We start from the raw sequence: 26,811 nt of genomic DNA, 5'->3' as shown, positions 1-26,811 counted from the left end.
ACAAAAAAATTAACGAGTGGCCTTATTTTAAATTTTTGCAACTCTCTTTAAGGTTTGACTTGATGGAAGATGGCTGGATTCTCATGTCTGCTTCTGCATTCGATCCGTTATACTATTACACATCTTGTAACCTCTGGACAATCCCACTGCACACTCTGAGAGTGAGAAATGCATATAACATCTTAGAATTATAATGAAAAGTTTGAAGCTTGCAGACACCCTGGAAGAGTCGCAGCCCCCAGGTATCTGACAGTGTATGGCCTCTGTCAGTGCTCAGAACTAACAACCCAAAGCTCTTTTCCAGGAACACCTCCCCCTAAGGATGCGCTGCAGGAGGAGAATTCCGTTTGATGAGGAGGGAGGAATTAGGGGCAAAGGGAGGAGGAGGTCAGTCAAGAGCAGGGAGGGGAACAGAGGTACGAGGTCATTCTTTTCGTCACCTTTCAAAGACCTCAGAGAAAGAAGCCCTAGAGCCGTCAAGCTGGGAGGGCACTGGGAGCCCCTCACATATGTGAGCAACGATGGAAGCCCAGAGTCAAGTCCTATGTAAAATGATTAAAAGAATAAAAAAGATTAATGGATTCAGTGCAGAATCACATCCCTACAAATAATGAAAGTGTGCCAGAAATAAATGCTTGCAAAATAAAGAAAGGGTCCTCTAAGATCAGGGCAGAATTGTAGATGAAATATTGGCCATAAATATTGTGAAAGGTGGGTGTTGAGCATGTGGGGATTCATTATCCTACTGTCTCTATTTTTGCATACTTTCAAAATTTCCTGTGATATGAAGTTTAAAAAAGAAAAGCAATATGTACAACATGTTATTTTTTTAAGACTTACTTAAAACTCTATATGTGACCTCCCCTTCCAGCTAAGATGGAGTAACAAGGACTATATTTACCTCCCTCCTGAAACAACCAAACACACACACACCACTACCACCACCACCAGCACCACCACCACCGACAGTATTTAAGAAACCAGACCTCACACACCAAAAGACAGTGACCCTTGCCACAGCTTACTGCCTCGAGAGTTTCCAGACTGGGGCAATGGAGAGGGAACTCAGACAGCCCGGCAGTTTCCTGCTTGAGGACGTGGAGCTGAGAGCTGGGAGAGACCAGGCAGCTCCGAGCTGCTGGACAGAGCACCACAGGAGGGAGCTGCACAGCCGGGGGCCGAGAGGTCTGCAGAGGGCCCCTCAAGAGCTCAGCTGCAGACTAATCGCTTCATGCCTGAGAAAATCACCATACAAACAACTTGGAAAAGAAAAAGCTATGATCATCTTCAGAGACATAGCAAAAGCATTTGCCGAAATCCAACATCCATTCCTGATAAAAACTCTCAGCAAACGAATCCTAGAACAGAACTTCCTCGACCTGCAGAGGGGCATCCACAGGAAGCCAATAACTGACATCACGTGTAATGATGAAAGGCTGTCCCGTAAGATCAGGAGTGGATCAGAGAGACCCAGCTTGCCACTCCTATTCATCACTGTCCCGAGGGTTGTGGCCAGTGCAGTCAGGCCAGAAAAAGAAAGAAAGCCATCAAGAGCAGGAAGTAAAACCGTTTTTATTCTCAGATATGTTCATCTAGGTAGAAAATCTGGCGGAATCCACAGAAAAAAAGCTGCGAGAACTTAATAAATGAGTTTAGCAAAATGGGAGGATACAGTATGAGTAGGTAAAAATCAATTGTATTTCTCTACACTAGCAATGAACAACCCGAAACTGAAATAAACAATGCCATTTAGCAGAGCATCAAAAAGATGAAATACTAAGGCATAAATCTGACAGAAAATGTGAAAGACCTGTTTTGTGAGTTGCCTGGAGCCGCCAAAACAAATGATCACAAACTTGGTGGCTCACAACAGAAGCTTGTTCTCTCACAGTTCTGGAGGCCAGAAGTCTGAAATCACGGTATCGCAGGGCTGCACTCCCTCTAAAGGCTCCAGGGGAGAACAGTTCCTGCCTCTTCCAGCTTCTGGGGGCTCCAGTCCCAGGATGTTTCTTGGCTTGTGGCCACATCGCTCCAATCTCTGCTTCCATCTTCACGTGGCCTTCTCCTCCTCTCTGTTGGTCCTCTGCGTGTCTCTTATAAGGACACTAGTAGAAATTTATAAGCTGATTCTAAAATTCATATAGAAAGGCAGAGAACCTAGAACAGCCAAAACAACTTTGAAAAAGAACAAAGTTGGAGGACAATGCAAGTGTTGGCGAGGTTGCAAAGAAATGGGAACTCTCAAAACTGCTACTGGGGATGTGAAATGGTACACACTTTGGAAAACAGTTTGGCAATACCTTAAAAAGTTAAACATGGACCTACTATGTGATCCAGTCTTTCCACTCCTAGGCATTTACCCAAGAGAAAAAAATGTGTATGTCCCTACACAGACTTGTATGTGAGTGTTCACAGAAGTTCTATTTGGAATAGCCAAAAACTAGAAACAGCCCAAATGTCCACAAACAGGTAAATGGAGAATGAAATTGTGGTGTATCTGCACGTGGAACACTATGCAGCAATAAAAAGGGTGAACTCTTGTTAGATAGAACAGCAGGAATGACACTCAGCCTAATTGTGCCGGGCAGAAGAAGCCAGATGGAGAAAGAGTACGTACTGTATGATTCCATTTATATAAAACTCTAGAAATGCAAAGTAACCTTTTGTGACAGAAAGCGGGTCTGTGGTTGCCTGGGCGTGGGCGGGGAGGGGACGGAGGATCATAAAGGGGCGCAAGGATACTTTTGGGGAGATGGCATGTTCACCATATTGATTGTGGCATTGGCTTCAGGGGTGTATACATGTCAGAACTTATCAAATTGTACACCTTAAATATTGTATGTCAGTTTAACCCCAATAAGCTGTTAAATAAAATAAAAATATATTCGCAAATGAGGAAAAGACCATTTTGGAGGGAGGAACGTTAAAATGGCCCCAGCATTCTCTGGGGAGGGGATTGAGGTGGGCTGTTATGTTCAAGGGAGACTTGAGCTTTAACTGTATTATCTGAATCTTTATAACACAAACATGCCCACATATACACTGTTGCTTTTTAAAGTTAAAAAGAAATGTCACAACTGGGCCCTGATGTTTGTTGACTCTGAATCTTCAGAGAACCTCTCTCTCTGACCTGTAATATTTTTACAGTAGAAGCTTTGTTTTCACATTATAAAATATCTTTAAATGAATTTAAATTTATTTCTTATTTAAAATGTTTTTTCCTGAGAATTTCTGAAGGACCGAGTTAGGAAAAAATCTGCTTTTTAACAGATGTTTTACATTCCCTCCTTAGTTCTCTAAATATTACTTGGTAAAAGTAAAACACTATTTTTCTAGACTCTGACTAACACATGATTTTTTTGGCCACCGCCCATTCGGAGCACAACCTCTATTAGCAGATGTTTGTCTTCCTGCTTTCTATATTTAAAGGTTTCAGAGGAGATCTAGCCGTTATAGCACATAATGATTTTTTTCAACAATTAAAAATTTCGACAGCCTGCTTCACAGACTAATTTGAAGGCACAGAGACCTCGATTTAATTAAAGAGCCTCAGAAGGCTTCAGCCTGTCTCCTCCCGCACTGGCGCTGTTGGTGTGCCCAGAAGTCGTCACCCCCGGAATTCTGACAGAGAGCCCCCTGGCTGCCGCCCAGGGACTGTGAGTCATGAAGAAACCCCGTGTGTAGAGTAAACTTCAGGCAAATGAGAAATGGTCCTTCACAAAGTGCTGTGTGGGAGCCGCAGAGCAGAAAGTCGAATTAAGGACGAGACCATCTACATCCTTTCCCCTGTGCCATTCATTCAGTCCTCACCTGAATGAGCACCTCCACTCCCCAGCCTGAGGGACACAGGGCGCACAGCTGGCTTGCCACTAAGGAGGCAGGTGGCCCTGGGAGCACACCACAGCCCAGGCAGGACAGGCTGTACCATGGAGCCGCCCTCGGAGCCAGAGGCCTTGGGAGGAAGGTGGGGGAATCCTTGGGCTTGGCCTGCGGACCACAGAAGGGTGGGAATTCTGGACAGAGAAGTCATGTGCGGAGGGACTTCTGGCCTTTTGTTCAGAGGAAGCCAAATCCTTCTCTGTCCCTGGACTGTAAGGAGAGACTGGGGTAGAAATAAAGCCAGCGGTCATTCTGGTGCCAAATTTCAAAGAGCCTCATATCCAATTTTTTAAACATGGACCAGAAAGACCACATTTCTCTACTTTTTTAAAATCAACTCAGTGTTGACCCCAAGTCCCCAGTTCCCCCCCAAGGCTGGTGAAATGTCTGATCCCAGTCCTTCTGGGTCCCACAACTGTGCTGAGGTTCAGGACCACGTGGAGCCGGAGACAATAGGGCCCCTGGGCCTGATCCTCTGCTCCCCCTCCCAGCCGCACAGTGGGCTCCAGGCCCGGGACCTTCAGCAAGGCTGGAACACGTGCATATTTTCTCCTTAAAATGTAGAATTGTGTCCTGGAGGCCGGCCCTTCCCAAGCAGGCCGAGGCGGGGCCCCTGTTCCGTGATGGACGGGTGGATGGCTGTGTGTGCTGTTTGCACCCACAGATATCCTGAGGAACCGGCTCCAGGAGCTGAGACCTGTCTTCTACTTTGGGGTCCTCCCTTCACCCGGGAGAAATCACTTTTCTCTGTCCCTTTGTGCGAGGCTGGCCGACGAGGAGGCTTGTGCAGGAGCTCTGCTAACTCCTGGGAGGAGGCAAGGAGGAGGAAGGATAGACTCCTCCTCCTTCACCGGGGGGCCCGCGGGGGGCTGTCTGACCCAGGGGTCTTCTCGGTTGAGCTATCTCAGGTTCAGAATACTGATGAGATGACTAGGAGGAATGGGAGGCTCCAGGATCTGTCCTCCCCCAGCTCCAGGGATCCGGCTGGAGAAGCCCCGTCCCCCGTTCTCCCCCAGCACGTGGCCCACGGTCCAGGCCCTGCTCTGCCCGCATGCAGCGCCAGACACCGCAGCTCAGCCTCCTCCCCCCGGAAGGCGGGCATCCCGTAAGTCAGGTATATTGAGATACAGCTAATTTAGTCACATTCTCCGCTTTTCGTGGTTTGGATTTTGACACGGAGGGGCACGTAATCACCACCACTGAGAGATATAGAACCGCTTGTCAGCGCAGGAAGCAGCCCCGCCCCGGCTCCCCCATCCCCCCCACCCCGCCCCCGGCTGTTGTCTGGTTTGTCCTTTTCCAGAATGTCCCACAACACGCAGCCTTTGGGGTCTGGCTTCTCTCACTTTGCTCATTTTTGTGGCTGAGGAAATTTCCATCGTGTGGAGGAACCACAGCGTGCTCATCCTCTCCCGCAGGACACTCGGCTGGGGCTAGTTTTTGGCGATTGTGAATGGAGAGGGGTACACGTGCCCCCCATGTTGGTGGAGAGCCTGGGAGAGGGGCGGCTGTGCCGGTGCTGAGCATCTTTGTAAAAAGTGGCCGCTTTTCTCTTGCGTCCCTTTCTCCGTGGCTCCACAGAACAGCCCTGGCTCCCCTCCCTCATAGCCTCTGCCTCGCCCCTCCCCCAACCCCCCCTTTCAGGTTGTCCTGGGCACTGCTCTTTCAGCTGCAGCCCCTCATCTCCGTCCCCCAGCCAGTCTCTGGGTCTTTCCCACGCTTCTCATGTCTGTCTGTCTGTTTTGTTTTTTAATTAATTAATTAATTTATTTTGAGGAAGATTAGCCCTGAGCTAACTGCTGCCAATCCTCCCCTTTTTTGCTGAGGAAGACTGGCCCTGAGCTAACATCCGTGCCCATGTTCCTCTACTTTATACATGGGACACCTACCACAGCATGGCGTGCCAAGTGGTGCCACGTCTGCACCCGGGATCCAAACCGGCAAACCCTGGACCACAGAATCAGAACGTGTGCACTTAACTGCTGCGCCACCAGGCCAGCCCTCATGTCTTTCTAAAGACGCATCTCATCACATCCTTACCCCTTCCAAGTCCCAGGGTCTCTCGGGGGCCTTGCCTGACAGGCCCCAACCAGAGCCCAGGCCTGCCCACTCAGGACTCAGCGTTTCAGGCCCCGCACAATTCCGAGCCCCCCTCCTGCTCTATTTCTGCCCTTCCCCTCCTGATGGGCCCACCTTGAGGACCCCTGCTCTGTGCAGCTTCCCCAGCCCCAGGCCAGCGATCTACTCTTTGGGCCAGTTCTCCCCTAGGACAGTGCTCCCTGGTCCCCAGCAGAGTCTGGGGTGGGAGGTGGCTCCCCCACCAGACCGCAGGGTCCCCGAAGGAAAGCAGGGACAGCTTCCAATTGAAGTCTGACCCCACACCCAGCAGGCACCTGGCACAGAGGTGTGTCCGAGGGGGACACAGGCGGGGAGACTGTGCCACAGACAGGGGCCAGCAGAGGAGTCAGGACAGAGGTGAAACCACCCCTCAAGCAGGAGCACAGTGGGGACAGACAGGGGGACGAAGGGACAGAAAAGTGTCTGCCCTCAGTCGGTTAGCAGTTGCTGGTCCCCTAGCCCAGCCCCCAACCAGCCCACATCTCCATCCTTATGGAAGGGCAGAAGGGCCCGGAATGGGCCTGGGCCTCAGCAGGTCTAATCAGAGCAAATCTGGCTTTTTGGGAAGAATTCCTGGATTTGAATCCGGAGGATAGGAGGCTACAATCGCATAAGGTAGCCCCACGGGACTACGAACGAAGAGAAACTGAGGCCTGATGACATCATTCAGACCTGGAACCCAGCAATGCCCATGGCCAAACTGAGTGTTTCAGTTTGGGGAAAATTAATTCATGAGTTTCCCCGTAGGCCAGTTTGGATTAGAAACTCTGACACATGTAACAAAGAATCCTGGTTGAAACACTAACACTGCTGTTCAACTGAACTGCTCGCTGTCTCCAGCTCCAGGCCTTGGTCCAAGGCTTCCTTTCACAGAATACGCCTCCTCTCCTTCATATCTGTGTGTCCAAATGTGACCCAAATGCCTGTCTTCCAGAAAGCCAGTGCACCAGCCGAGAACGAGCTATCAGATGCCCAATGGAGAGGGCATGAGCAACAAAGACTACTCTTCACTTACAAGGAGTCTGGAGCCAATTCTGCTGGTGTCTCTGCTCATCTTCAGGGATTTACTTCTTGATCACAAAATGGCTGCTGTAGCTCCAAAGTCATGTCTTCACAGAACTGCACTCAAGGCAGGAAGAAAGGGGGCGGGAGATTTCCCCTTTTATTACGGAGGGGAAATCTCGCAGTAACCTCCTAGATAAGTTCCCCTGACATCTCATGGAGAGAGCTGGGCCAGGTGGCCAAGCGAGCCCTAAATGTCCAGTGACAGGGGTAGTATCCAGCCTGGGGGATGGCATGGCCTTTCTGGTCTTGTCCAGTCAGGGCGCATATCAGGATGGGACGCTCTGGGGTCCTGAACATAGCTGGGGGGCTGTTAGCAAGACAGAAGTTGATGGCTCCGTAGAACGAGCAACACAGTGGCTGCCACGCCTTCTACGTCCCTTCTGTTCCCAGTGTGAGTAATCTCCTATTCCCTAAATGCTTCCAGCTTCTTCCCTTTCACGGCTCATAATACCTCCTGCCTTGTTTTATCAGTTAGGATTGCAAACTCAGTTCACAGTGGCTTTGTTTTCTCAGGCATAGTGAGCTGGAGGGAGGGGAGAACAGGCCTCAGTCAGCCTGCATGTCTGTGATCCTCATGGTTGCAAAGTGGCTGCTGCAACTTCAAGTTAAGAGTCTTCCTACAAGGCAGAAAGATGAAGGGAAGTGTGGTGAAACCCATACCTGTCTCCTTAATTAGGAAAGCAGGAAAGTTCCCCCAAACCTCTCAGCAGACTTCAAGGCAACTATCATTGGCCAACAGCATCTGACACACCCACCCCCCAGCATCAAAGAGTCTGACGGGGGTGGGGGGCGGGGCGGGGGGGGAGGGGGGGTGGGGGGGCGGGTGGTGGTCGACAGAGCCAGTGTTTCTGGACTCTGTCCTGGAAGACAGTCCGGGAAGGAAAGGCTGGGGGGCCGGCCAGGACATCTGCACCTCTCTTTCTGTTCCTTCTTCTCTGGACTGAGGGTCTTCTGGGAACAGGATTTGCCTTATCTGTGTTCATGAGCTAGAGCCGATTCCCTGGGAGCTGCAGAAAGGCTGTCACCATCACGAATAACAAGCACATCTTAAGCCCCCACACGGCCTGATGTGTGTCTTGAACACGTTCAGTGCCCAATCCGTGTTTGTGGGGGGAGGCTAAGAGCAAGTGGGCAGGTTTTTACTGCCTTCTCCCTGCTGTCCGGGGTCTTGTGAGCTCATGTGGGAGAGGAAGGAAACGGACGCCTCACTGAGGACCTTCTCGCCTGCACAGCCCTCGTGAGTGAGGCAGCACAGCCTCTTAGCAGCGAGAAAGAGTTGGGTGGGACACAACGTGCCATCAGTCCTGGATGCGTCTGCCACCTCCCTGTGCCTCAGTGTCCCTGACTCAGGTGAAAGCTAATTACTTGAGCCCCTCAGGGTTGTGGGGACTAAGTGAGAGAGGATGTGCCAGCTGCCTGATCCAGCATAGGGGCTCGATGAATGCTCCTTGTCAACACTGGTGGATCTTCCAAAGAACCATGAGCCAGGTGGACTCACACCATCGTCCCCTTTACAAGAGGGGCCAGGTTAGGAAAGGTCAAGTGACGCACCAGAGGCTGTAGATGCACAGAAGTTCAGAGCTGGAAGGGATTGGAGATGACCCAGTTCGATGTGTGTTGGCTGCAGAAACAGGAGAGAGGCGCACAGCCACTGGCCTACGATCGCCAGCTGTAGACTGAGGCTGGCGAGAGGCCCCTGCTCCTCGTCATGCCCACCAGCAGCTAAGGTGTGAGCGAGGCGGATGTGCATGTGAGGTGGGCTGATTCCAGTTACATTTGTCTTCCAAATTAGAAGGGGTCAGCAAACTCTTTAAGTAAAGAACTGGAAAGCAAACATGGTATTTAAGACTTTGCCGACCACCTAAGTTCTCTGTTATGTATTCTTGTGTTTTTCTGTTTTTTGTTTGTTTTTGTTTTTTACAGTCCCTTAAAAACATAAAAACCAGCCAGCCCTGATGGTCTAGTGGTTAAAGTTCTACGCGCTCCACTTTGGCAGCCTGGGTTCAGTTCCCAGGTGTGGAACCACACTACCCGTCTGTCCGTAGTCATGCTGTGGTGGCGGGTCACACAGAAGAACTGGAAGGACCTATAACTAGAATATACAACTATGCATGGGGGCTTCAGGAAGGCAAAACAAAGAGGAAGATTGGCAACAGATGTTAGCTCAGGGCAAATGTTTCCCAACAACAAAAACAAAAAAGGTCAATCTGTGACCTTCTTCAAAAAAAACCGTCCAAACCCCCTGTGCTCATGAGCTGTACCAAAGGAAGCTGCAGTCTGCATTCAGCTGGAGGGCCACAGTTTGCCACCCCCTCAGCACGTCCTGGTGCCCCGGGCATCTGTGGAGCTTCCCGGACCTCTTCCGTCCTCCGAGGAAGCCTGGCCACGTCTGTGTGACCTGTCTCCCAGGATATTCTGCACCTGTTCTAGAAGCCAGCAGGTGCCCGCGGGGCAGCTGTGGAGGCGCTGGGCCCGGGGCTGTGCCGCCCTGTGTGCGCGGAGCTGTTCTCACCCTGTACTGCTTCTCTCCTGCCCCCACAACTTCTGCAAGCAGTGCCTGGAGCTGAGCTCGGTGGCCAGAGCTGCAGCCCTGCCGGCGGGCAGTTCTGCTGCCCCGTGTGCAGGAAGGCGAGGGGGGTCTGGGCCCCTCGGCACTGAGGCGGCAGCTTTCTCTCTGGCCAGCGCTCCTCAGGACCTGCCCCACGGAAGAACTGGGGATGTCCACCCTGCAGAACGAAGGCTGGCTGGCCAGAACCACACCTTTGGAGGGCCATCGTGGTGGGGCGGGGAGGCAGGCTTAAGACACGGTGGGACCCGGGTAGGGTCTACAGGAGGACATGCGTTGTGGCTCAGTGTTAGAGAGTAGGTTCCAACAGAACCGCCAAGAGAGAAAGAACGTTTCCCTTACTGAGTATGTGAGTGAGAACGTACTGTACTGTATGTCAGTACCGAGAAGGAATGTTTCCCCTACTCAGTGCGTGAGGGGTAGGGGAGCATGGATTCACGCCTGCCAGGGCCTCCTCACTCTGCCAGGACCAGAGATGCAGAGACGTCTCTCATCCCTGCAGGAGTGAGTGGCCCTGCATACTATGAGACATCCCCCAGTGGAGACATGGAGGCTTCAGAGGACGTGACAGCTGGGGAGAGTCTGCAGAGCAGGGCAGACACGGATGAGGGAGCATTCCATGAAGAGAGGGTAGCAGACGCCAGGGCCCAGGAAAGGGACCTACGACCAGAGGCGCTGAGGGCTGGTCAGGAGGTGACCTTCAGTGGAGGGTGGTGGGAGAGGCAGGGCACTTGAGTGTCCCCAGGAGGGCAGGTTGGGACAGGTTGAAGGGGTCATGCAGAGAGCTTTGTGTTTTGTGCTGTACACCACGGGGAGAAAAGTTTCACCTGGAAGGGGTCATAGTGTCATGTAAGCCTCGAGAGGGCGCCCCTGGCTGCATCACCTCATTTCGACGACCTGTCTGTGCAGTGACCTGTGCAGTGTGTCCCCTAGCTGGGACGTGGGAACCAAGCCGGGTGTTTCTCCAGGTCCTTTGGGTACTTGTGGAAGGAAGGGAGGAAGTACAGACTGAGTGGGTTGAGGAGAAGGGAAGCGCGCAGGGACCCACATCAGTAGGCGCAGAGGGCAGCCGATCAGAGAGACAGGTGATGAGCGGCCTGCGGGGGCCCTGGGGGCTCAGTTCACAAGCACCAGATTTATTTACGCTTTTCATTTTTCACCCTGGAATTTTCATTTATTTGTGTACTTATTTTAAAATCACATCAGAATAACACATGCAGGTTAAGGGGAGAGCCCTAGAGAAGCGTGTGGCATGAAGAGCCGTGCCCGCTGCTCCGCCTCCCGCCAGGCCCACTCCCGGAGGCCACCTCTTCTAACTTTGTCTAGGCTGTTCTCCATAGTTCAAACAACATGCTCTGTCTGCCTGTTTCCTCACCCATCAGTGTGGACATCACTGGTGCCCCCTCCTCTGAAGGCTGCATTTAGCTCAAGCCCCTGCTGTCCCCTTCGGGGGCTTCATCCTGCCTTCAGTCTCTCCAGCGCGACTGTGAACAGCACACTTAAACCTCTGCTTGTGCCAGCACCTGAGATGACAGAACCCTGGGACTGCCGGGTCTCTAAGAGGAGGCCACCCTCGGGCTTTCCCTCCCGAGGCAGACACGAGGCCCTGCGGACTGAGGAAATGCGAATGGCATGGGAGGTGTGCTGGAGGCCTTAGTGGAGCTGGGGTTTGGGGGTGGCTGGGCTGTGCCGGTGCAGTTCCCAGGGACGGTGTGACTGAGCAGGTGCAGCTGAGCATCTTACTCGACAGGAGATACAGGACATGGAGCCAGAGGCGAGGGGTATTCCCACCAGGTGCCTGTGGGGGGGGGGGGACTTTGGAGTGATGGAGCAGACGCAGGGGCCTGGGGGTAGGGGCGGCGGGGGTCTGGCCATCTGGGACATTTCAAGGCTCTTCAGTTCTGTTTGAAAAGAAACAAAGGCCCAGATCCCAGGGGCTGGTGTTGGGGGTCCGGCCAGCTCGTTTTCCATGGAGCATCCATGCCACTGAATTCTGGAGGAGAAGAACACACCACTGGTGCTTGGTAGTGAGTGCTGGCTGCGTTCAAACTGGGGTCGCTGGCTCTCAAGTCCAGGTCTTTCTCATTCCAGAGGGACCAGGAAATTCCTGCAGGGGGTCCCCCATGGGAAGGGCGCACTGGCCGAGCAGCTCGCTCCTTGGTCCAGAGAGGACAATCTTGAAAAAGATGCTAGCATTTAACATGCTGGGGTTACGGGCAAGATAATCTCTCTTTATTTGGCATTACAGGACCTCCATGAAAGTTTATGTAGGCACTTTTTCCAAAGAAGGAACAGAACAATCACTTTAACAATAACGGTAGTAAGCGTTCCCAGACAGAGTCTAAGGAATTACGAAGGGACTAGATCCCCGTTCCACAGATGAGGAAACCAAGGACGAGTCAAGCCTCAATGCTCAGGTTCTCCAGCTGCTTTTCCCTTGAGGTAGGAATACCTACAGTAAGGTTGCAAGGTGCACACCTCTGAAGCGTTCTTTATCCCAATAAGTTATGTATGTGTATCTCCATATAAGCCCCACCCAGTTCAAGATCTAGAACATTCCTTCACCCCACAAGCTTCCCAGTCAGTGACACCTCCCCCCCACACACAGGAGACCATTGTGACTTCTCTCACTGTGGGTTAGTTTTGCCTAAATTATATAAGTGGAATCATGTAATATTGTTTGTGACTAGTTTCTTCCACTCAGCATAATTTCTCTGAAACTCATTCATGTTGTTGTATGTACCGATAGTTCCTCTTCTTATTACTGTGTGGTATTCCACTGTATACACACACCTATTTCTTTATCCGTTCTCTTCGTAATAGATACTGGATAGTCCCCAGTTTCGCAAAGCTGGAGCGTGAATTTGGATCTTTCCATTCAGACTCCTGGCTTACTTACCATGCTTTCTCCACACAGTAAGTAACAAACATCTACAGTTATTCACTCACCCTGATCCCAAAGTGGCACAGACGGAAAAGACACCTGGGTCCATGGAGGGTTTAGAGTAACTGTCTCGTTGGAGGTCGAGGATGGTGCTAGCATCACGGTTGTTTGGCATCTATTTCCCTCTCCAGCTGATAAGGCTCTGAGGGCCGGACCGGGTGTGTCTGCCCTGCTCATTGTCCCGTCCCTAGCATGGTAGGCACTTAATAAAGGTTTGTTAAGCGGATTTAAAGGTTATTGCCAGATGAGTGGACTACGATGGTAACTCAGGGTAGCATCTGGTGTTGTCTGTTTTTCTTGTGTTTTCAAATCTAGGTTTTATTATTATTTGGGTATGATGAGGCCAACAGATCAAGAGACAACTGCCAGTGAAAGACAGTTTGTTTCTCATAGATCCCAAGAGGAGGGGGCACACCATGTCACAGGAGCCACACGGGGAAGCACAAGGGTGCATCATGAGGTGGCAGGACTGTGGGCAAGAGCCTTGACTGTGGCTCCTCGGGAAGGAACAGGTGAGGCAGAGTGAGCAGGCCTCAGACTGGCCAGTTTGAATAATTCAGCGTGCTCTGGGGCCGAGGGGCCGTCAGAGTTGTCTGGCACCTGCCCTGGGGGATTAGGGCTCTGGATGGGTGGGTTTGCATCTGAAAGGTACATACCCAGGTGAGTCTTTTACTCTGTCCAGCATTGGCTAGCCCCGTGAGGGGCCATCCCTCCAGGGTCTGCAAGGCCCCAGATGCCAGAGCACCAGAAATACAGAAAACAAAAGACGTGGTTGGTCCATTTGATCCTCAGTGTCTAGTTCAGGCATTGTCTTCTTGAGACCCCAGGCCTGATCTCGTCCGTCGCCCCAAGGAGGCTTAGCCCTTCCTTCTCTGGGCCCCCCTGCGCATCCAGGCGCACAGTCGTCTGTGAGCGGCCATCTTCCCCATGGGCTGGGCTTCCCAGAAGACAGAGCGGGTGCTAATCAAGACACACCAAGTGCAAGAAGATAGGTTCCCGTTTCACCTGATGCAGTCACTGGCACCTGTTCCCGCAGACCGCGACAGCATGCACACTCCAGCCCAGGCCAGGGGCCTTCGGGCGGGAGGGGTGGCTGTAGGGTGAGGAGAGTTTGGATGCCTCTTCCTTTGCAAGCCCTCTCTGCACTCGCTCAGGTGGGTGTGTGTTCCCTCCTCCGCTGGATGGTGTGTATGCAGGCAGGAGGGGAGGTACCCCGTCCTTCCCCCATGACAATGTCACCGTTGGCCCAGAGAATTTGCCATCAGCTAGTGCCATCTCTGTGTTTTAGGTCATTTATTTGAGGGGCAGGAGAACGAATGGATTGCAGAGGAACATCCTCGCTGAAAACATACTGGAGAAGTTTAAGGAGGAAGTTGAGACACTTCACACAAAGGAGCAGGACCAGCTTGCCCAAATGTGTGAGCAGCGTGGAGAAAGCATGAACCTGGTACTCAACTACACGTTTTATTTCATGTTATTCTTGCCTACCCACCCAATCTGCCAAATTACTCAGCAACCTTATAGCTGAAACCAAGGTATTTGCTCAGGAGTTTGCTCAGAGGATTACTTTCCATATAAATGCACACATGAGTGTTTACTTCATTCCTTCTTCTTAGTGGTGGAGCCCAGGGTTTGGTGTGTGTGTGTGTGGTGCGGTGTGTGTGTGCATGTGTGTACGTGTGTGTGTGGTATTCAGCCATGCAGCCCACAGCAGGATTTAAGGGACCTCAGATAGAGGGGCTCAAACAGTAACAGCAAAGTAGCATCATGTTCAGATTTATGAGAATTTAGTCTCCCTTGGTCATCCCCGGGAGAGAGGGTGGGGTAAGATGGGACCAGCGAATCTGCTGTTACGTCTGTTGGTTCCACATTCCTATTGGGACTGAACAGTTTAGAGAGCTGCCTATGATTCTGATGTTTGATCTTCAGCATGAGTGTTCCACACGGTACGTCATGTGACCCTGTGTCGTCTTCTGTGTGATGCTTATGTGCACATGTCTACAGCGTGATTTATGTGAAACCATGTGTACTCTAATCCCGTAGTCCTCCGCTAAGGGATCTTCAAAGGTAATTTGCCGTAAATAACCTTCCCCTTTGGCGCTGACTTTAGGATGACCCATGTCAGATCTAACTCAGCTATGAATCTGATATAGCACCGCTCCAGCTTTAAGTCTTTGCTGTTGACAAAGCCCATTCACAAGCTGAGCCCAGCTGATCTCCCGGCAACCCTGGAGAGGCAGAGGTTTCCATGTCTCACAGATCACGTAGCACCAACCCCCAGGTTTAGGCTGCTTTGTTAATGATCAGGTAGGAATGAAGTTGGAGATTTCTTTGGAGGAGGTCAAAAGTATTCCCAAGTCGGGCCAGCCGGTGGCACAGCGGTTAAGTGCACACGCTCTGCTTCGGCAGCCCAAGGTTCACCGGTTCGGATCCCGGGTGCAGATATGGCACTGCTTGGCACACCATGCTGTGGTAGGTGTTCCACATATAAAGTAGAGGAAGATGGGCACAGATGTTAACTCAGGGCCAGTCTTCCTCAGCAAAAGGAGGAGGATTGGCAGCAGTTAGCTCAGGGCTAATCTTCCTCAAAAAAAAAAAAATATTCCCAAGTCTTGGGGCTGGCCCAGTGGTGTAGTGGTTAAGTTTGCACACTCACTTCAGCAGCCTGGGGTGCGCAGGTTCAGATCCTGGGCGCAGACCTAGTTCTGCTCGTCAAGCCATGATGTGGCAGCATCCCACATAAAATAGAGGAAGATTGGCACAGATGTTAGCTCAGCGACAATCTTCCTTAAGCAAAAAGAGGAAGATTAGCAACAGATGTTAGCTCAGGGCCAATCTTCCTCACACACACACACACAAAAGTATTCTCGAGTCTTCATAATTTGTCTCTAGCTTGAAGCTCTGCAGCCACTCCTGAAGCATAGACGTGCCTCCCATGCAGGGTTTCATAGCTCCCGGGCTCCTGGCTCTTCAGTGCAGAATGTCAGGGTCTGTCCTCACAGCACAGGGTCTCCCTGAGATTCTCCACCCTCAGCCAGTCTCCTGGGCTGCTCCCAGCTCCGCCGGCGTCTGCTCTGTTCCTTCTAGCTGCCCTCCTCCCTCTAGGACAGAGTGGTATGTTGGGGCATGCTAGCTCAGGCCACTAAGAGGACTCAGGAGAAGAGGATGACGGTCGGTATTCCCGTTTGGATGCTGCCTTTAAAAACTGGTTTTGTTGCCACAAATTCTCAGTGGTTCTGTCTCATCCTCAGCAGTTACCTCCCTTCCAGGACACAAGTGTTCGTTCCAAGGCTCCCACAAGCCAAATAGGGAAGGGAGGGACTGGCAGGGTGGGGAAGCTCCTCCTGACCACTTCCATCTGAGATGCACGCAGCTTATCTTTTTTCTTCTTTTTGTTTTTTTGAGGAAGATTGGCCCTGGGCTAACATCCATGCCCATCTTCCTCTATTTTATGTGTGGGATGCCTACCACAGCATGGCTTGATGAGCAGTGTGTAGGTCTGCACCCAGGATCCTAACCGGCAAACCTCAGGCTGCTGAAGCAGAGTGTGAACTTAACTGCTATGCCACTGCCCAGCTCCATGCCCAGCTTATCTTGAGCCTGTAGTGGGGTCAGCTTTGTCGGGGTCCTTATGATATTATCAATAGCTCCCATGAGGGTGATGTCCACTGACTGTCACGCACCACACCAGGCATGTGGCACACATCACGATATTCAGTCCTCACAGGAGCCCTATCAGGCTGTGGCTTGGCAGAGCGGAAAAGCCCTCGTTTTCCGATCCCAATGCTGTCCCTTCCTGGCAGTGTGTCCTTGGGCAAGTCACTTAACACCTTGGAGCCATCTCAGCATTGTTCCCCTTAAAAAGGGCACAATTCTATCTAAATTAAAGGGTCGTTGTGAGCATTCCATGAAATACCAAATGCGGATGTGCTTGCTAAGTCACCACTCAAGTACCAGCTACTGCCGTCACCTCTGTCCTCCACACGCCAGGGCCTCCTGAGCCAGTCACTTTTGCTACCTGCTTAAAAACACCTTTGGAACGTCCCCTGCGTGGGGCAGGGCAGGTCCCGAGTGTGTGGGGGAACGAGTGCCATTGACTTTTCTTCTGTCCATAAGATGTGCCTGTGTGATGAAGAACCAGTATGTGGGATGTGCAAGCCCTTTGGGACCACAAGTCTCACCAGATGGCCAAGCCTTCTGATGCCTATGCCGAGAGGAGAGAGAGCTCTGCTGAGGATGCTCAGCTCGTGCTGCAGAGATCTGAGCACTTGGCCCAGGCGGCAGGTACGGGCCCTGGCTCCCGTCCTTTCCCTGCGTAGACAGCAGCGCAAGGTTTGATTTCAGCTCAAACAGTTTTCTCTTCAGGGCACTAGACTGACAGAGACGGTGTTTAATCACGAGGGAGAAATGCTCTGGAGACTGACTCTCCTTAAGTCCGAAACATGTCAAGTTTTAAAATGTGTACCTTGAGAAATGGGTGGATTCTGATTGCCTTAAGGGCTTCTCAGAACAGTAGGTGAATGGCCGCCTCATTTACCGTCTTATAAGATGAAGAAGTAAGATGTGTCCTAACTTCTATGGCCTATTTTCTTCATTTCATGACTTTTCTGCCAGCAACATAGGTTTTAGGAATTAACCTCTGGATACATTTTGTCAAAAGAACAAAATTTTCTAAGTTACACACACGCTGAAGACTTGATGGTCTTTGAGAAACAAATTCTAGTGGTGAGCTTCCAGGTCTTGTAGAGAAGGGGCATCTGCAGAATGGCCAGTGTGTGCTGGGCGCTGATCCACACTAGCACCTCAGAGTCCAGACTGTACGTTGGGTTCTCTGGAAGCAGAAGCTGAGACAGAGTTTTGGGTACAAGATATCCAAGATCGACACCTGTGAAAGGAAAGGGGAAGAAGCAGATGAAACAGAAGGGAAGGCAAACTACAATGCAGGCCTGGTCCAGGTGGGGACTCTGGGCCAACGCTGTCCGTCAGAGCACCCCACGTCACGCTGGAATGGCCAGGCTATTGCAGGTCCTCTTGCTCAGCCACTGCACGTGGGCTGCTCTGAGAAGGGCACAGCTGAGGGTAACCCTGGAGGGCATGACAGCTGGAGGCTGGTCATACGACGGCAGGAAGTGAGTCCTCCCTGGAGAGGGAGATCTGGGCAGAATATCTGTGTCCCCCACAGCTGACTTTCGTAGATCTTCTCAATACCAAATAATGGTTGTTAAAATTGGGTTTGTTACTTCCTTGTCTGGCCAAGATGGAATAACAGGATCTGAATTTATTCTCTTTCTGAAACACCAACAAAATAAGCAGAAAAATATATGAAACCACAGTTTTCAAGACCCTGTACCTCATTCAATGAAGACAATAATCCCTGAGAGACAGGGTATAGATAAGGTGAGCCCTGCATTGCCCTAGTTCACCTCCTTGAGAGAGTTTTGAGGCCATGGGGCAGAAAGAGCAAACCCAAGCAAAGTCTGACAGATTCCTTGAGTTCAGGAGATGGAGCTGAGATTCTGGGGAGGTCAAGGTGGGCAGAGTGCACAGGACAGAGTCCAGAGAAGAGAGCACTGCCCAAACAGAGAGCCCAGAAATCTGCAGAGGGTCCCACGAGTATTCAGCAGAGAACTGGTCAGCACATGTTTGAGAGGAAACCACCTCCAGTCGGGGAGGGAGCAGAGGAAGGACAGAGGGAACAGTGCCCGAGCTCAGTCAGGACCGGGAATAATGCCTGTTCCCACTAACAAGACTGGAAAACTCATAAATCCTGGGACACAGGGAGGGGCACTCAGAAAGTCATAGACCAGACTGAGCACAGCTCCAGACATGTCTAAGAAATAATGAAAGCAAGAACTGAAAGGATCAAACTCTTTCCAAGTAACTTAGCTGTACCCCAGAACAAAATTGAACATTTATAGGAATACAGAAATATACAGCATCCAACACGGTAAAATTCAGAATGTCTGCCATCCAATCAAAGATTGCCAGGCAGGCAAAGAAGCAGAAAAATATGGCCCATAATGAAAACAATAGCCAACCAATCAAAATCAAATCAGAACTGAGACAGATGTTAGAATTAGCAAAGATATTAAAAATTATTATAATTGTATTCCATATTTCAAAAGGTTAGAGACATGGAAGATACAAAGAAAGATTCAAATTGAATTTCTAGAGATGAAAACTACAATGTCATGAAAAATGCCCTGGATAAGACTACCAGCAGGTTAGACATTGAGCAGAAAAGCTTGGAGGTGTAGTAATAGGAGTGATACAAAATGAAACACAGAAAGGAAGAAGAATCTTTTTTAAAACAGTAGCAGTGAGCTGTGGAACAACTTCAGGTGTCTCAACATCTGGGTAATTGGAATCCCTGAGGAAACGATAAGGTTGGGGAGAGATAGAAAAAGTATTTGAAGAAGTAATGACCTCAAATTCTCCAAACTTGGTGAAAACTATAAACCCAAATCAAAGAAGTTTGACAAACCCCAAGCACAGGAAATATGGTTAAAACTATACCAAAACCCATCATACTCAGTTGCTGAAAAGCAACGATAAAGAGGAAATCTTAAAAGCAGCCAGAGGAAAAGAAGTTATGTTATGTACAAAAGAACGAAAATAAGAATGATGTCAGATTCTTACTGGAAACCATCTAATCAAGAAGACAGTGGAGCAAACTCTTAAAAGTATTAATTAAAAAAAAAAGTCAACCTAGAATTCTATATCCAGTGAAAATATCTTTCAAAAGTGAAGGCAAAATAAAAATGTCTTCAGACATACAAAAGCTGAAAGAATTCATCACGGGCAGGCCCAGGCTACAGAAATGTTAAAGTAAGTCCTTTGGGCAGAAGGAAGATCTGGATCAACACAAAGGAATGAAAAGCAGCAGAAATGGCAACTAAATGCATAACCGTATAAAATTGTCTTCATATTTTTTAAATCTCTCTGAAAGATAACTGACTGCTTAAAAAATAGCAAAAGATATTGTGGGGTCTACAACATGTAAAAGTAGACTGCGTGCCAATAGTAGCATGAAGGCTGGAGGGCAAAATGGAAGTACACTCTTAAACGGGTTTATCCTCTCTGGGAATGGGTGTAATAACACTTGAAGGTAGACTGTGACAAGTTCAAGACGTGTCAGCCCTGAGGCAACCACTAAAATAACAAAGAAAGAGTTACAGCTAATAGGCCAGCAGTGGAGATAAAATGGAATCATAAAAAATACTCAAGTAATCCTAAAGGAGGTAGAAAAAGAGGAGAAATGGAACAAAAAACAGATTGGACAAATAGCAAGATGATAAAACTCACATCTAGCCATGTCAATAATCACATTAAATTGAAATAGTCTGACTACCCCAATTAAAAAGGTGTTTGTCAGAATGAAAAAAAAATCAAGACCCAACTGTATGCTGCCTATGATAATTGCACTTTAAATATAAAGATATAAATAGGTTAAAAATAAAAGAATAGAAAAAGACGTGTCATGCCAACATGAATCAAAAGACACTAGAATGACTATTAACACCAGGCAAAGCAAATTTCAGACCAAATGCTATTACCAGGGGTATAGAAGGTCATTTTATTTTGATAAAGGGGTCGATTAATCAAGAGAGTAACAACAGTCTGAGATGTCTATGAATCTAATAAGGAGGCCTCAAAATGTATAAAGCCAAACAGATAGAACTACTCTAGAAATAGACAAGTCCAGGGGGCTGGCCTGGTGGCGCAGTGGTTAAGCTCGCACATTCTGCTTCTTGGCGGCCTGGGGTTCACTGGTTCAGATCCCGGGTGCGGACATGAGTAGAGGAAGATGGGCATGGATGTTAGCTCAGGGCCAGCCTTCCTCAGCAAAAAGAAGAGGATTGGCAGTAGTTAGCTCAAGGCTAATCTTCCTAAAAAAAAAAATAGACAAGTCCATAATTTTCAATATCAATCTCTCAATAATTGATAGAACAAGTAGGCAGGATTCAGCAAACATATAAAAGACTTGAATATTATTAACCAGACCTGCCTGACATTTATAGACCCTTCCACCCAACACCAGCAGAGCACGCGTTCTTCTCAAGTGCACACAGCTTGCCAATACGGACCATAAAACAAGCTCAACAGATTTAAAAGGATTCAAATCGTACAAAGTGTGTCCTCTGACCACAGTGGAATTAAATTAGAAATCAATAACGTAAGATTTCTGGAAAATCTCCAATTATTTGGAAATAAATAAGACATTCTAAATAACCCATAGATCAAAGAAGAAACCAAAAGGGAATTAGAAGTTACTTTGTGCTGGAGGAAAATGAAAACACAACACATCAGAATTATGGGATGCCACTAAAGCAGCATGTGGTGGGAAATTTAAATTATAAAATAAAGATTTGAAATTACTGACCTCAGCTTCCACCTTAAGAAAGGGCGAAAAAGAAGAGCAAATTAAACCCAAGCAAGCAGAATAAAGGGAATAATACAGATCAAAGCAGGAACAACGGGATCAAGAACCAAAAACAAGAGAATCCATGAAACCAAAAACTAGCTCTTTGAGAAGATCAATAGCATTGAACCTCTAGCCAGACTGCTCAGGGGAAAAGAGAGAGAGAGAGAGAGAAAACACAATTTGCCAAGATGAGGAATGAGAAGGGACTTCACTACAAATTCTACAGATGTTAAAAATATAATGTAATAAAGAGTCAGACTCCATGTTTGGTGTTTGGCTGCTGACAGCTTGGAGCCTCGCTTCTGCCTCTTCCCCGTCTGTTCCACCTCTGGGAAAGCTGCTAAGCAAGTTCAAACCAGGCTGTGTGTGGGAACCTTCAACCCAGCCCCTCATAACCACCAAAAAACCTCCAGACCAGTCCGCTTGCCCTGCTCTCTCAGGCCGTTTTCAGACTTGCCTGGAGCTGCCCCTCCCCGCCCCCGCCCCGCTTTCCGCCAGAAAGCATCATTATGTGAGTGACAGCCCTTTTCACCCCCTTGGTGTGTGTGGTGTCGTCACCATCTGCCTCTGTTTCTGAGGAGTGGCTCCAACAGATAGAGGGACTGTTGTGAACAACTTTAAGCCAATAAATTCCCCAACTTAGATTAAATTCTGTGAAGGGTGCAAACTATCAAAGTTTCCCCAAGGAGAAATCAGTTACAAAAATAGCCATTTCTCTATTAAAGAAGTTAAATTTGTAGTTAAAAACTTTCCCACAGTGAAAACTCCAGGCCCAGATATGCTCACTGGTGGATTCTACCAAACATTTAGGGAAGAAGCAATACCAAATGTACACAAACTTCCAGAAAACTGAGGAAATGGGAATGCATCCCAACTCACTCTCTAAGACCAGCATGACCCTGAAATCAAAACCAGGCCAAGAAAATCATAACCAATCTCCCTTATGAACAGTGATGCAAGAATTCTCCTAAAAACTTTGCAAATCAGATCCAAATGTACATGAAAGTGTAACACATTTTCACCCCAGTAACACGCGGTTGGCTTAACCTTCAGAAAGCAATCAATAGAATTCACCATAATAACGAAATAAAAAAGACAAACCATATGATCATCTCAATAGACAGAAAAAATTTTGGAAAAACCTATTTTAATAAAAGCTCAGCAATCTAAAAATATCTCAGATTCTCTGATTTTTCCAAGGAAGAAGCAAAACTGTCTTTATTTATAGACGGCCTCGTCATCTCTGTAAAAACTCTGATGGAATCTACAAGCTAGTAGAACAAATAGGTGAGTTTAGCAATGTTGAAAGATACAAGATCAATGTACAAAAATCAATTGTATTTCTAAATAGCAACAAACCGTTAAAAATGAAAAACTTAAAAGCATCATTTACAATAACACCAAAAACATGAAATGCTTTATGGGTAAATCTTACAAAAGATTTTTGTGATAAATCTTACAGTGTAATATCTGTCCCCTGAGAACTATTAAATATTGCTGAGAGAAATAAAGAGGACCTAAATACATGGAGAGATAAATACTATCCACAATAGAAAGACAATATTGTTGAGATGTCTGTTCTCCCCAAATTGTTCTACAGATTTAACGCGGTCACAATTGACATCCCAGCAGAGTTTTTTTTAATTGACAAGATGATTCTAAAGCGCATGTGGTGAGGCAAGTGCTCTAGAATAACCAAAACGATTTGAAAATAAAGTAGAAGAGCTAACACTACCTGATTTCAAGAATTATTACAAAGTGATGGTGTTGGCTTAAAGATAGACAAATAGATCAGTGGAACAGAATGCAGGGTCTAGAAGTACTTCCACACACATATGGACACTGAGTTTTGACAAAACTGCAAAGGCAAAGTAGTGCAGAAAGGAAAGCCTGTTCAACAGATGGTGCTGCAACAACTGGAAAGAAAAATTGCAAAAAAAAAGGGAAAAAGAAAGAAATGGACCTGCATCCATTCCTCACACTATATGCAAAATTTAACTCTGTATAGGTCATAGACCTATATATAACATCTAAAACTATACGACTTGTAGAAGAAAACATAGGAGAAAAAAATCTTTGTAAAGTACATACCTGATAAAAGATAAAGAATATATAAAGAACTCTCAAAATTCAACAGTGAGAAGACACACAACTCAAAAGTACGCAATGAATTTGCACAGACTCTTCACCAAAGACACTATACAGATGGCAAATAGCACAGGAAAAGATTTTTCAGCATCACTAGTCCCTAGGGAAATGCAGATGAAAACCACAGTAAGGTACCACGACACCCCTGAGGATGCGGAGCACTGGAACTCTGGGACGCTGCTGGTGGGAAGGTAACATGGCACAGATGCTTTAGAACACAGATTGGCAGTTTTTTAAAAAGTTAAACATATGATCCAGTCATTCCACTCCTAGGTTTCAAAACCCAGCAGAAAAGGAAATATGTGTGCATATAAAGATTATACACAAATGTTCATAGCAGCTTTATTTATAATAGACAAAAACTGGAAACAGCCCAGATGTCCAGATGAATGGACATGAATTGATACACACAACCGCCCATGAAGGAATCTGAAAATTGCTGTGCGAAAGAAGCCAGACCAAAAAGGAGTATGATTCCTTTTGTATACAATTCTGGAAAATGCAAACTAATATGCAATTAGAGAGAGGGGAATGATTGCTTGGGGAGGGGACGTTGAGGACCAGGGAGGAGGGGGAAATTACAGAAGGTACCAGGAGACTTTTGGGGGTGATAGATATGTTCCCTGTTTTGATTGTGGTGATGGCCTCGAAACATCAAATAAGTTTCAAAACTTATCAAATTGTATGGTTTTTGCATGTCAATTATACCCAATAAAGCTGTTTTAAAACTTAAAGAATATTTTGAAAAATTGGGCTTATCAAACTCTGGCAAACATATGGCATCATCGGTAAAGGAAGCACGCACTTTCGTCAGTCGTTCATTGGGGCGTTTGTGTCTATCGGGTGCCCCTGCGTGCTGGACACCGAGTGTCGGGCGGTGAGCAGGACAGAGGCCCCGCTCAGTGACTTGATGCCCCTGCTGCTCACAAAAGCTTTGGTTTGACCAGCAGGTATTTGCCAACCATGAGCATCTTGGTCCTGTGAAAGGTATAGGAGTGTTTGAGGCTGAAGTTTGATGGCATGTTCACTGAGGGGTCGAGAAGACCACCACTCCACGCCCTGGAGAATCCAGGTGTATTTCAAATGAGACTCAGGGTCGAGGGAAATAAGCAAGCTTGTTCTTTTGTGAACTTCTCCATGGGAGTTATTATCCCACTAAAAAATATTTTTGCTGCATCACCTGTTCCTTATAAAAACAGAAATAAAAATGACGCATGCAAGGTAATGAATACAATGCTGCAAACTGTTAAATTTTTGTTTTTGTATTCGTGGCTCTGTTCTCTCTGTAAAGCCTAAAATGCTTATCAGAAAACACATCTTTTAACCTTTATTTATCAGACAATAGATCATTATACAAGGGTAAAAAAAAAGTCCACAATTTGTAGAATTTCAATATTTCCTGTATAATACAGAACTGTAAAGTTTCTTGGAAGCTAAGAAACAACCAAACTAATATGAAAAACTCAAAACACCAAGAATCTTAAAAGACCCAAGAGGGCGAAGGGTACAAATGAGATCACTGGCCTGCTCCTTCTTGGCCTCTTTCCCTCTTGCCCCAGTGTGCCAGCACCTTGGAAGTCGTGCATTCCCATCCCAGGCACACTTTCTGGACTGGAGAGAATTAACCTCCGGGCTCAGCCTTTCCTGGCTGTCCGACCTTCTGCTGCTCACCCGGCCACTTCTCTGTGCTCCTCCACGCTGTCAGATCTATGTATCTGCTCACCGGCCACTTCTCTGTGCTCCTCCACGCTGTCAGATCTATGTATCTGCTCACCCGGCCACTTCTCTGTGCTCCTCCACGCTGTCAGATCTCTGTATCTGGAAACACCCGGCCACTTCTCTGTGCTCCTCCACGCTGTCAGATCTGTGTATCTGGAAACACCCGCCTGGCCTGTGGCTCAGCTTGCCCTCGGTCTACACTCTCTCTGTAAGCAATCTCTCTCAGTCCCTTAGCTTTAAGAACCCCATCTGTGCTGATGACCCCAAAGTTTATCTCCAGCCTAGATGTCTGTCCTGAGCGCCAGTCCTGCACCTACAGCTGCCTCCCTGAAACCTCACTGGACCTCCTCAGGCATCTCAGACATGACCTGGACAAACCGAATTCCTGACGCCCCTAACCCTGCTCCTGCGAGTCTTCTCCTAGTGCCAGGCATTGCTCAAGCACCTCTTCCGTCACCAGATGCATCCCCGCCACAGCCTCTCCAGCCTCCCCTGCCCACTCTCATCCCTCTGGCCTGGACACTCCAGTGGCTCCCACATGGGCTCCTCGTGCCCACTCTGACCCACCAAGAGCCAGAGTGATTGTTCCATGTTTTAGGTCATTTGCTTGTTCAAAATCCCCAACTGTGGGGAGGTCCGTTATATGGCAAATGAATCCACCGTGTGCCTTCCCGCCCCCCGCCCTTGCGCCCACTCTGAGCGGGCTCAGCCCCTCAGCCTCACCCAGCTCCGCCAGACACGCCAAGTTGTTTCCTTCTCAGGCCTTTGTCCTTGTGGCCCTTCCACCTGGAAGCTCTTTCCCTCAGACACGACCATCGCATGACCATCGTTCAGTCCTCTCCTCAGAGGTAAGCTTCTCCAAGACGCCTTCCCAGACCATCCAGACTCGTGAGCCCCCTCCTCCCTCAGCCCTCGGCGCTGCCTCGCCCCTGTTTGGTCTCCCTTTCCCCTTCGTCAGAGCCCTGGGCAGTGCCGTGAGATTCCGCTGTACTTTTATTATGTCTGTTTGGTTTTGTCGCCCTCAAGGTTAGTCTGGCGGGTCAGGCAGGACACCCAAACACATACTGGGCAGGCACTGCGTGGTGGTAAAGGATGGCGGGCATAACTATTTACCAGCTAAATTGGCAACTTAAAAACATCGTTTTGGAAATGGTGATTCTTGAAGAATTTTCAGCTGGGGGAGAGTCACATTATTTCAAAGTTTGCATGTAATGCTAGAATATTTTTGTGTTGCACTGTTTTGACTATGGTGACATATACAAGACCTGTATAAAGCGTGTAGATGGAAGAGCCTCTGGCTGCGTGACGGGGAGGAGGCATCGGGGAAGGTAAGTTCAATTTGGTAAGTGCCCACTCTGTGCCTGGTCTGGTGCTGGGCGCCACATAGTTGTTGCCTCATTTCCTTCTCTTCAGAACAACGATCTCTTTTTCCCAAGGCAGGAATCTCCGATACGGGACTGTTCAGATGTTAGAGCCAAGATTACTGCAGGGTCTGCATGACCTCTCCATCGGGGCACTTTTCCCTACACTGTGCGCCTCCCACGTGGGGAGAGGTGCTCACAGAGGTGCTGGGAGCTGAGGCTGGCAGGTTGTCAGACAGGGAAGGGTGTTGTAGGCTGTGGACAGTCCAGAGTGGGAGATCTTGACTTTTTCTAGAAACATCACAAAGAGTGGGTCTGAGATTTCATTCCCCTCAAAATTATTTGGGTTATTCTTCCATTTGGCTATTCTTTCAATAAGAATCTGCATTTGATTGTAATAGAAACCCATGAGCAGTGGCTTAAAAAAAATTAGGGTTCTGTTTTTTTACCTAATGAAATGTCCAGAGGTAAGGAAGTAAGGCTGGCTGGGCTGGTGGCCTCATGGTGTTCCACCCTCTTCTCAGCAGTGCCATGTGCTCTGGTCAGACCACGGGTACGGGTGGCTGCCCATGTGGCATGACCCCAG

The 26,811-nt window shown here is 48.5% G+C and overlaps 1 protein-coding gene across 4 annotated transcripts in view; it reads left to right on the top strand.

Annotated features, from left to right (window-relative positions):
- Positions 1–3,216, top strand: part of PTPDC1 (protein tyrosine phosphatase domain containing 1) — a 71,947-nt gene extending 68,731 nt beyond the window's left edge. Inside the window, exons 14-15 of one of the 4 annotated variants that reach the window (XR_011497303.1) lie at positions 53–242; positions 872–3,216. The gene's annotated coding sequence lies outside the window, so the exon portion shown is untranslated. The remainder of the gene's footprint in view (positions 1–52; positions 243–871) is intronic. The other 3 variants (XR_011497318.1, XR_011497299.1, XR_011497300.1) reach the window with 3 other exon arrangements.
- Positions 3,217–26,811: the final 23,595 nt, after the last annotated feature.

Source organism: Equus asinus, chromosome 23 (assembly GCF_041296235.1).
Source record: "Equus asinus isolate D_3611 breed Donkey chromosome 23, EquAss-T2T_v2, whole genome shotgun sequence".
NCBI lineage: Eukaryota > Metazoa > Chordata > Mammalia > Perissodactyla > Equidae > Equus > Equus asinus.
Note: the sequence above shows the minus strand (reverse complement) of the source record. Positions and strands in the feature narration are given on the sequence as shown.